We start from the raw sequence: 12,661 nt of genomic DNA on the forward strand, positions 1-12,661 counted from the left end.
ATGTTGCTTTTCTCGATGTAACCATATCATCACAAGTTCCAATCACTTTGTCAACAACATAACTTAACACGTGTAAATGTGTATGTAAGTTAAGACGACTTAAATGTTAGTTTTTAAATGCGCTTTGCATGCTTTACATATTTATTCCTAGAAATGTCATTTCAATCATTTCTCATTTCTATTTACAATAAACAATAAGTGACATAAAATAATTATTTTTATAAAATGGAGTAGTTTAAAAATTATCCTAAGGACATTAAAAGTAGTATCTTGTTCCTCATCTTAAAATCGCTCAAAATCAGTAAATAATAAATAGTATGTATGAGCTTTGAAATAACTGTATACAAATCCTTGACCTGAAACTTCCGGTGTAGAAGCAAGAGCCAAAAGTACTTGTCCTGGCGACACACTTAACTCCGGGCCACCCTCCGTCGCAAATCAACTAACTGCGTAAACAATGTCGCCCAACTTTGTGTCTAATGAACATAAAACAGGTTCATAACTCTCTATTCCTGCTGGCAGTACACGAAAATTTCTGTTACAATTGGTTTTAGAGTAAATTCCACTCAAAGGTAAATAGAAATTAGGTTTATTTCAAATTAATATTAAAAATATAAATTGCCATCAACATCTTGGAATCCTAATAACACCCTATCTTTAGACTTGAAGAATCCGTTTTTGTAACAAACAGATTTGTTAACAGAATTTGCGAGGAATTTTTTCTTCATAGATAATCATGATTCACAGAAACCAAAATTACCGACATTTATAATTCATCCAAACCAAACTTGACAAAGGAGTAGTACACGTTCGTTAAATACATACGTTTGCGAGCTTTATTCAACAAAAATATCGTATAATAGCACCTTTACGATGTAAAACCTGCTATCTCAAAAACTGCAAGTAAAAACACAATGAACAACGCCATAATAAACGATCAGAGCTCCTCATTGCGCGTTGGAGAAGCCTGACACTCTAGGGTCTGTATATCGTATTCTTATCCGCAGATTATCTTGTGTACGTTCTGACCCAAGAGGTGAAATTAATGAGAAGTTTCTCTAGTATGTATTATTATTTATCTTCATAACTTTGTATTCCACAAGTTAACTGGGCCTAGTATGTTGTGTGCATCAATTTTTTAAAGATAATCTAATAATATCAGGAATATAGTAACTAAGAGCTTTTTTGAATGACCATAGTGCGATTCTATTCTTGCAAGCAGCCTGTCTATTTATGCTTATTAATGCGCGCCGTTGTTGTATAGGTTCATATCATAGGCTTTTAGTAATTAAAATCTTCTTCGATTTTAACCTTGTCCTTACTCAGTTTTTTTCACTTCAGATTTAGTAAAACACGCCTCATGATAAATTTTCAACTTTATAGGAATATCCAATAATGTTTCGAAATAGTCCAAGGATAAAATAATATTAAATATTTTACTAACGTATATTTAACTTTTAATATAAGAGCATATATGTCATTGTTGCATTTATTGTTTCTCTAGTCAGTTTATTTTGTTTCTTTAAATTGTCTAATGAATTCTCTGACCAAGGTCAAAAATGTAAAATGTTAATGATTTAATTATTAACCCAATACATAACTTACAATTAATCGATTTCTTGAATTTCACACGAATTTTTTGATCATTGAAAGGATCATCACTGGAGGATTTAATGTACAAAATAATTTTAATTCAATCTAGAGCAGGCTTAAATAATATTAGTATTAGTCAAAATTACTTATACTCAATAGATTTTACTTTTTTCAGGCCTATAACCCTATTTTTTCCATTTTTAATGGTTTTAATAGGCTTACAACTACTAATCAACTCTGTTTTAGAAAAGGAAATATAAAAATAGCCTTTCACGCGCTCGCTGGGGTCCGCCATCACAATGGAAGGCACGTAGAGACTCTGAGACAATCTTGTTTTCGATCGTCCATTTGTTGCACTTGGAGCGTCACGTGCTCTTGTCAGCGTTGATTACGTTATTCACTCTCCTCCTCCCTAATTTTCCTTACTTTAAATCGATAGATGAATCAGAAAAGTACGAATTATTTATTTCAAGGATATAACAAATTGTTGTGTCAACAACCTTTGCTGCTATGAAATGTTCAGTTTAAAGGACATACGTCATCTAACGTAAAATAAGCATAATTTATAAAACAATACACAATAAATTATTTTTTACGGTGTTTCAAAATATTACAATAATTTATCAGTTATTCTCACTGTTTTACATTTTAATTTTTGCGTAAAAAACTAAACATCAACTGTAAATTTTGTACTAGTTTTCTTTAAAACATTCCTTCACCTTTTTAATTATTAACAAACTCTTACACATGCAAATTCTTTTATGCAGCAAGTTTCAATATTTTCCCATACAGTATTACACTATGTAAACTCCACAACAAAAATTCATTTTTTAAATTTTCATAGCCATTATGAATATTTGTATGTGAAGGGGTGTGTTTTAATTGCATGGTTACTAATAACTAAAACTTGAATGGCAATACTTTGTGTTACAGCTAATAATCACACATCTTCTCAAACATAAACTCTATTTTCTCGATGGTGTTATTGGCTAAGCGTTAGTGGAGCATACTTCTCGTGGAGCTCAAAAATCTCATCCACATCAGTCTGTCTGCACGATATCTCCAAAACTATCTGACAAATAGACTTTAAATTGTGAATGAATTTTTACATCAAGAATACCGAGTTAGATTATAGTGCATGTCATTCCTTGGGATATGGCTAAGCGTTAGCGCATATTTTTACATCGGTCTTATGAGTAACCATGATGACAACGAATAACTAGCAGAATAAACTAATTTGTAAATAAACTAAATACAAACATAACAGATTTTAACATGTGATATATTAACACATGTAGCCTAATTATCCCAACATTATGGTAATTAGGTATGTAGACTATCATTTAAACACTGGTATAATATAATGAAAAATAATTTGAATATACCATACGGCAATTTATCTTTAGAAGGATTCATCACTCAATTCAACGTACACAAGATTTAATTCCATGATGTTACATGTCCAAATCATTGGCAATAGACTGACACAATTTCTCTTTTTTTGCCTGGGGATGTAAAGATTGCTTTGTCATATTACTGTCAATCGTTCTTTCTATCAATAATTAAATGAGCTATAGACTATAGATTTTGCAATGAACCTCGTCAAATCCTAGTACTTGACAAGTCGCAGTCCTTCCAATCTTGAAATTAACGTTTAACACATGATTGCAATTTTAAAATACAAAGACTTTTTGTATATAAATTCATAATATTAATATTAGATGAAGGTTACAACACCTCTAGTTTCTTAACGCTTTACACTGAAAATTTGTACCATGAAATATGTTCTTGTCTAAATTTATTTTAATAAATGTCTTAAAATGTTGAAATAATATGGTTTAAGTTTAATTCTTAAACTTTAAATATTCTTTATCTATGATCTAGTCTATAGTGATACTTCATAATCCATTAAGACACATTTTAACAATAATTACACTATTTTTACTTGTGAACAGTTAAAATATGAATTGTATAGAAAAGGTTATAACAGTGAAGCAAGATAGATTGCTTTGTTATATTGTCGAGTAAACTCATTTGTAGCACAAAGAATGATGTTTTCTTGGAGAGTTACAAACACATTTTATAGAATATGCCATCGATTTATTACATAGAGTACAAGATTTTAGTTTGTTTATTAACTGGAACTTGGCATGCAGAATCTTAAGGATAATATTAAGGATGAGTATACCTATAAAATCCACGAAAGCTCTTAAATGTTGAAATGCAACTCAAGTTATATAACTGGCGCGGAATATTTAATGAGATGTTGGTGCAGCCTTTACGAACTGAGGTTCTTCCTTACATTAGAGTGAGTGGTGAAGATGTCACACATGTATTTGTACTTTAATTGAAACGTTTTGTGGATAAATCGTTTATATTTTATTCTAGGAAATTAATGAGATGAAGTTTCGATATGAATTATTAAGTGTATTCTATCAAATAATGTTTATTTCTTTTATGTTTAATTTAATCATACTTATTAGTAGCTATAAACCAATATTTTCAACTCATGTAATTAATACAAATTATGTTTTATTTTAACAGATCCTCTCAAAACTAAGTTCTGTGGTGCAATACTGTATTTCTTCAGTGACAAAGACAGTACCACTAGTAACCGCTTAACTTAACAAATATAAGAAAATATAAAGAAAAATTACAGCCTTTATTTGCTTTCAAATATAAGTTTATCGTATAGAAATGCATAGCCTTCAAAGTTAAAATACACAGTTGTTAAAATTGTATATGTATTTGTATGTTACTAAACTAAACCAAGTATGTTAAAGGCTTTGCTGAGGTTACACGCAAAATTTCAAATCTATACTTCACTTCATTCTCGTTACGTACTGCGGACAGACAGACAGACAGACGATCGTCCGATAAGAAGTTCATACAAAGATTACGCATATAAACCATTTTTGTAAAGAAATTCATGGAACACTTATCGTTTACATGTGAAATCTTCCTTGACATGTCTTGCTAAATGATACGTTCCAAAAGTGTTTAAATTATAAAAGTCTAGACACAAAGTTACTATAAAACGATATTGGTTGTTTTGCTATAGTTAGGTTACATGCTTTAAAATGCATACGTTTGCATCTCTTTAGGGTGTATTGAGTTTGTTTGCTAATGTATTTATTCTGCCATCATTCTTGCTATAGCAGTGAACCCTAATGCACAATTTAAAATCTACAGGCCAGTCCGTTTTCGTGATATCGTGTCGACAGATGACAGCTACAGATGGACAGGTAATTACATTTTTTTGTCCCACGCGTGATAGGCTTCGTTAAAGCTTAGCCAATTAAAGCCTTCAGAATACTTAATATTTTAAACTATTGCAGTTAAATAGCTTAAAAATACAACTCGCTTCTTCCAAATTTACCAAATTACCAAATATTTACCAAATTTTCTATAAAACTTACCACTGCTTTCCTACTGCAAGGCTCTATCCCACTCTACTTAAAAGGTTTAAACCCAATATCAAAATCTCAGAATGAACTTATATCATCTAGTCATCACTAGTCATCTGTGATGACATTTGGTGATGTGATAAAAATATAGTCATCATAAATAACTACACTGAATTGATGATAGCCGTTATTATAGTTATAGTTACGAGACATTCTTATTACGCAATGAGTAACTTAATATTTTACATCTATTATAAAAATAATTAAACTTTTTTGGTTATTTGACATTATGATTTCAAATTAATGACATTTTGGAACAGGTTACAATAACCCCATTTTACTATACTGCAAGTGAAAGTACGAAATCGTAGCATTGTAACTTAAGCAGTATAAATGATATGTCAGATTGTCACGATGCGCTGTTCGTGTGAACTGCTCTTGTCAAACAAATGACCTAACCCAGTGCACAACTCAAAACCACAGAGACACGCCTTCCACAGCGCAGCGCAGGCAAAAAGTCGATACGTGAAAAAGACCTGCTTTCAGATCGCAGCCGTTTATCTTCTTAAGAGTATCATTACACAGTTTTCCATTTCCAGCGCATTAGTTCAGTACGAGTAATTAACATTGTTTGACGGTCAGTTTACTGCTGGATGTTAACAAATGATAGTTATTTTATTAATAGTTGTTTTAGTAATGTTTACTTTATCATACAGGTAAACTTCAAAACATACTTTACTAATGTCACAAAAATGGATTAAGCTGCACTTAATTATACTTAATAGGTGATTGGGTATATCATATATCTTAATTTTAAAAAGGTTTTATAGAAACATATTTAATCACATGAAATTTGCAATGCCAACAAACCGATTGAATAACACAATTAATTTAAAGAACACTTCGTTACAATTCAATTTTTAAAAACTGCACAAGGGTTTAAAAATTAAAATAATGTTTATTTTTACCAATTATTGATTTATACTCATAATCTTTACTAACTGATCAAGTATATTTACCATTTATTAAGCTTTTGTACGAACAGCACTAAACCTAAAATATCACTTTATCTGTCAAAAACCCACAGTTACATCCAGATGTATCCAAAGTACGAAGTGTAAAATAATGAACCATCCGTATGGCTGTAAAGTGGGCGGCAGATATGTTTGATGTGGAGGCGTTGTGGAATGCAACACTCGATCAAACTTGACGTGTAAATAACTCAATTGCATTTTGCATTATTCGTGAAAAGTAAAACGGAACACTCTTATGTTTTTTTTATAATTGTTTATCCACCATTAACAGTTTATTTATAATACAGTTTGAAAATAATCTGTGGTTACGAAGTTTTTTAAGATAATATTTTTATTTCATTACCATATTTGAATTTAATACCTATTATTCAACAATGTACCGTGTTTATGATATCTTCTGTCATTTGTACCAAGCGAGCTCTACTTTGTGCTTTTTCACATTTCGGATGTCTTGTTTATTGTAATATTGCCTCTCCTTTGTTGGCGATGAACAAAATAACATCTATATGTGGAAGCTAAACACCAATCTCTGTATCCCTAACGTATTCGTAAAAAATGGTTGTAAAATCGAAATTGTATTATAAAAAGATCATACAAGGCAAGCTACAATCTCGCACTTGATACCGACACAACGATACCCAGAGGGATCATACTGTAAAGAAGCTCGGCGGCGAATCCAATTTGTTAGCACCTATGAGTGTATTAGCACACTCACCTGTTATTTGGACACAGCTCACTATGATTGAAATAAAATGAGTGCATGAGTCTATGGAGGACTTATGTTATTTGTGGTAGAGATAAGAGATCCTCAATAGGACTTGATGTTCTGTGTGCATTTACTAAAATGTGTTTATTTATTTTTTATTTACTTATTTACATGCACGGTTATAGGTAAAACACCTAGTTACAACAGAGCATTAGTAAAAGCTGAACACAAACTACCACTTGTAATATTTATATGTCAAGCACAGTTAAATATACCCTACTAAACTCACTTAAACTACTGTTAAAAATATCTAATGTTGAGCCATTAAATTGTAAAGCCGCATCATTGAGACAATAGGAGAGTTGGCTAATATATTAGTTCTAGAAAAAGGTATATCAAACAGATGGGGATTCTAGTTAATTCTGAGAACATGAAAACTATTTTCTGTAGAGAAGACGGATCCTTAACTTAATTTCTACCAAGTTTAAACAAATGAGTTAGGATTAACAAATTACGTTTGGACTGAAGACTATAAAAACCGAACATGCTGAGTAATTGCTTATAAGAGATAAGATCTGAGGAAACCTCATACTGTTTGAAAAATAACTATCGTAAAAATCTTTTTTGAAGTTTTCTTATGTTGGATATATGGATATTATAGTGTGGAGACCAAACTGTTGCAGCATATGCTAACTGAAATTGTTCCACAAGATTGATAAATAAATGTTTCGTTTCATTAAAATGAATTGTATCTCTTTACTTAAGTCTTAAATTTACATAAAAATATATACCTAATAAAACAAAAATCTAGGATCCCTCAGTAATTCTTTCACAATGCTCGAACAATACAGATTCCAAAATAACCACAAAATATCATTGTAAAAACTAAAAGTGAAAGATACTTGGGAAGGCTTTGAACACAACACCTCTTCTGCTGATGCTTGCCAGAAGTTATAATAAGCAGCAACTTGAACTTTACAAAGTCATTAGTTCTGGAGATGTAAATAAAGTTTATAGCGTGTTAAATAATGGGGAGAACGCAACTTAGTCTCATTTGTTGACACTAATTAGTACAAACCTGTGCTTATGTAAAAGTTACCAAGAGCTACAATTCAAATCTGAACACAATTGTTCCTCATGTAAATGAAATTCAGTATTTCTTAATAATGTCTTACTCTGTTTCCTCGTACGTAAATAGTGTAAGAGAAAGAATTGAACTGGCTTAGATTTCCGATTACAGAGCAACTCTTGTAAGCCAAATATTCGAGCATTAGGGAACTAAATGATTCGTACTACAATAAGGAACATTGATGATTCATTTTCATTTTAATTATATGAATGTATATTTAAATATAAAATGAATTTTAGACACTCCTCGCCTCAACATTTAACCTTTATTTATCGACTAGCACTTATCCATGGCTTTACACGCGACTTTCATAGGCGTATTGTTTTTAATTGGCATATTAAATCTTTGTGAAAATATATTGAGGTAATTGCAGATATACTAATCTTCTGATCCAGTTCAGAGTAATTGGACTTGTTGGACAGTTTAAGATCAATGATTTGGGGGCCTGAAGTACCAACAAAATAAACAATGTTTTGTAAAACATTCCAAAAAATTCAAATGAATAGCTTCAAAAATTTTAGTCACATTAAACTATTTTTGACCAAATATTCTTTCTTAGTTATTAGTATGATTATTATTAGTATGTTATTATGTTATTATTAGTGGTTATTATTAGTATGATCAAAATGGTGTTCTCGTGAAAATTTGAAAACTATTTACAATATAGTGAAGGACGTCCATATTAATATTAGTGAAAATATTTATAATTATGATATTTGAAACCAATGAAACATTTTAATTGGAAATAAACATGGTTAAGATTTCAGATATTGCTATTTCAGATTTCTTGTGGAGAAGTTCAATTAGAACAAAATTGCCATTGGCTCTTATTTTAGCACTAGAAGAAGCATTTCTTGTTCTAAACAGTAATATTTCACAAGCCATAGTAGAGTTTGCCTCGTCAGGATCAAAATACATGCATACTCGCTCTGAAAAAGACTAATTTTGCAAAGTCTACTTTCGGCACCTTTTATCTCCATCCGTTCAAATGTATTACCTATGTCCTATTAGCATATGCTTAGCTGGTCCGAGCAATACAATATATACCTATATGTCTGATAAGCCGACTTCTCTAAAAGCGTTCACTTGTGTCTATTGAAATCTAATTCTGATCTGTAACTATCAGCACCATAGTAGCAATATTGTCCCGATCAATAAAGTATTATATTCGTTAGGCTGAAAAATATACTTCATTAAAAATTAAGCATTTAAATAGAGGCTTACAAAATAACACGCTGTAATTTCTAATTTAACTTTAAAACTCTGGTAACTTCGTTCATAAAGAGTTTACTCTCCATCATTGTAATTTCCAAGTTATTTCTGATGTTCTGATGTCTTATTAGCGTCTTCATCGTTATCCTGATCTAGAAATTCTTAGCCACACATACATAGGTCTGGAATGTCGTTGAAAAAGCGTCAACTTCGGCTCTAAGGTATTTTTGGCGTCACATAAACAATTATCTTATTGTACCGATAAGGAAATTATATTTATATATATATATATATATATATATATATATATATATATATACAAACACAGAATAAAATATATATATTTGTATATACGTTGGTCCAAAAATCTACTTCGTAAAAAACAATACAAATCTGATTTTGGGTTGCGTCTATATTTCAACCCTTATTATTGGTTGATTTCCATAAAAAACGATTTAGTATATATCATCGATATATCATTCGATATATCATAGGGGATACGTGTGCAAAATTCAACTTACTATGATATCGGGTTGTTGGGAAACAAGTGAGTGAGGGTTTTGCTTTTTATATATAGACACATACTGAATCATAACTCGCAAAGTGTATGTGTGGTTTTTGGTTCGTCATTGTTGAGTACTAATATTTCATATAGTAATTAATACTGTTGACTATTATCTTAGATGGAACACGATGGAACACTTTATGTAGTACATGTATTTATTCGACGTTTTAGTTTATCTTGTTAATATATATATATTAACTTTGCAGATCTTCTAAATACATTTTTATTAAAATTCGCGATGTTGATTAACATTTGGAGCATGATTGTGAGAGAAGAAGTAGGGTGGATACTATTACTATATGTATTATAAAAACACTCTTGTAAATTCTTCCTTTGTAACACACGAATTGTGGGGGGAGAGGCTTTGCAGGCCACCCTCATTTTAGAGTAACTGAAAAGCATCCACATCATTATAATCATTAAAAAGTATAGCAGATAATTGAAAAATACATGTTTACTTTATTTTATAGTCTGAAGGTATGAAGAAAGGTAGTATTTTTAAAGGTATTTTTATTCCTGGAAAAATTTTTTCTATTAGAAATCTACTATCCAGATTTACCATAAATTATAGAGCATAAAAATATCGCACTAAATATCTGCGTTCTCAAAAAACTAAATGTTTATCGCAGTTCGTTTGAAGTCTTGACTGGGAAGTGTTCGCTCTCCTGTAAACAGACACTTGTATCCACACCGTCGCTCTTTTCATACAAGAGAAGTATAGAAATCATCATAATAAAACACAATACAGCTTAGCATTATACCATCAACTCAGTTTGACATTTTAACACGTCTGAGGAGTATAAGAGTTCTAGGCTACGCTTATCTGAAATGCTCTAACAATAAGCTTTAATGTTAACGATGTTATAATTGAGTAATTAGCTACTAACTGGGAACAGTTAGAGCAACGTTTTGAATCAAATTCAATACATAATCAGCTTTAACCATCAATTTGCATTGTATGTTTTACACAATTAAAACATTTTAATTTTATGCATTGGTGTCTTTTATAACAACGTTGAGAGAGATTTAGGCGAGAGAGATATAAAAAATTCGATGTTTCTCGTTAACAGAAATACAATGTATAGTATATTTTCTGTGGCATGGGTTGGTAGGATTGTAAGGAGGTATGATGAGTCCCCACCAACACTTTACACTACCAAACTTTTTCATATAAGTATTCATGTGACAACATACGAACTATGTGATCCTACTACAATTGCAGATTTGGTTGACTTCTTCGTCCAAAACAAAATTGTATTTTAACTTGAATTTGTGCAAAATGGATCGAAGCAAAAATATGTAATTATAGAAGAAGTGGCTGCTTGAAGTGGACTGGGGCGTGCTTCTATTGATATTAAAATGAATAACCATTTGCGTAGGCACTAAGGCAATACTCGTATAAATTTATATTTAAGGTTCAGTTTAAGCTTTGTATAAATAGTCAAAGACAATGTCATAAAAAGAAAATAATGTATCAGATATTGTTCTAGAGTGTTATTACACCTTCTACCTACTGTAGTTTCCCTCGCCCACCCCTACTTTAAACACTGAAACAACAAATAAAACATTCAAAATTCATTCAACACAACACAGCAAACAAACAACAACATCAAAAAACATTCAAATATCATAAAACATTCAAGAATCATATTTAACAACTAGGTTTTCTAAACGTATTATAGTTTAAATGGTGATAAAGATTTATTGTTGATATAAAATTACTATTTTTACGTTTAACTGTATTATTCCTTTTCATAATAGAAATGAATATTCTATATAGGCTACACCGAGAGTAGATATCAGATTGTCTTATCATTGAAAATATTCCAATCTTTGTCATAGCAGTAAGCTTAATTATTCGGAACTATAGAAAAATAAGTTGAAACAAAAAGGCATTATAAGACGATGTTGATTAAATATTGGACCAGAAAGAAAATGTTAAAGAGCACTTTTTAGATGTTTTTGTAGTATGAGGCTCAGTGTGAGCGATCTAGGGATCCTCAATAATACAATTTATTATTTAATTATTATAACCTAAGCCACATTAAAGACTGTCTTAAGTTAAAAAATGTTTTATTACACTCGATAAAATACCAAAATTAATAGCATATATTAGTTGAAATTAAATATTTTAGTACTTTAAATTTAATTAAAATTAAAGTATTTTACATTGTTTTAAATCTCTAAAATTACTAACAAAACATGCAAGCTTATTAACTCGCTTACAAGTGTTAGTATAATAATGAATTATTAAGTATATTCAAGCGACAATGTTTCTCAATCATATCAACATACTCAACTACTATAATAGTAAATACTTCTTTTTCAATATTTTATTACTATCATACTATAAAAACTATACAAATATCTAATTTTAATTATTTGAACTTAAACAAAATAAGCATATAATTTGATCGATTTAAAACTGTTGAGATTACAAAAAATATTCATAAAATCCAAAATGGCTCTATATATTCATAACTTGATAGCTAAACTGAATGGAGAAAAGTCATCAAAATAAACAAAGTCATTTGAGATGATTATATTAACTATCTACGGAGTATATGAATGATCTTAAGCAGTAAATACTAACAAGAAAACTATATTTCTAGAAGAATTATCTTTGATATGGACTTCATTTGAAGCAAAAACTATAGAAATAAGAGTAACTGAGATATAGCCAAGTTTTCAACAACTATGTTTTAAATGCTTCAAACTAAATCCCTCAATCTAGTCCTTTGTGGTTTTCAATGAATTAATACGAATTATTCATGTATAGACCACAATTTTAATGTGAATAATGTCAATTGAAACTCATTAAGGTATTAAGTTTAAGATTAAAATGAAAAGTAACTCTATTACATACTATTTATTCTAACTACCATGACAATATATTAGTTTCTCTTCAAGTGAAAACCTATTTCTATACGATAAAAGTCACAAAAACATTTATGTATGGATTGTTATATATGTATATGAGCCTCTTTCGAAATTTAAATTAGGGCAGAAAAGTTG

This window comes from Homalodisca vitripennis, chromosome 5 (genome assembly GCF_021130785.1).
Source record: "Homalodisca vitripennis isolate AUS2020 chromosome 5, UT_GWSS_2.1, whole genome shotgun sequence".
In the NCBI taxonomy this organism is placed as follows: Eukaryota; Metazoa; Arthropoda; class Insecta; order Hemiptera; family Cicadellidae; genus Homalodisca; species Homalodisca vitripennis.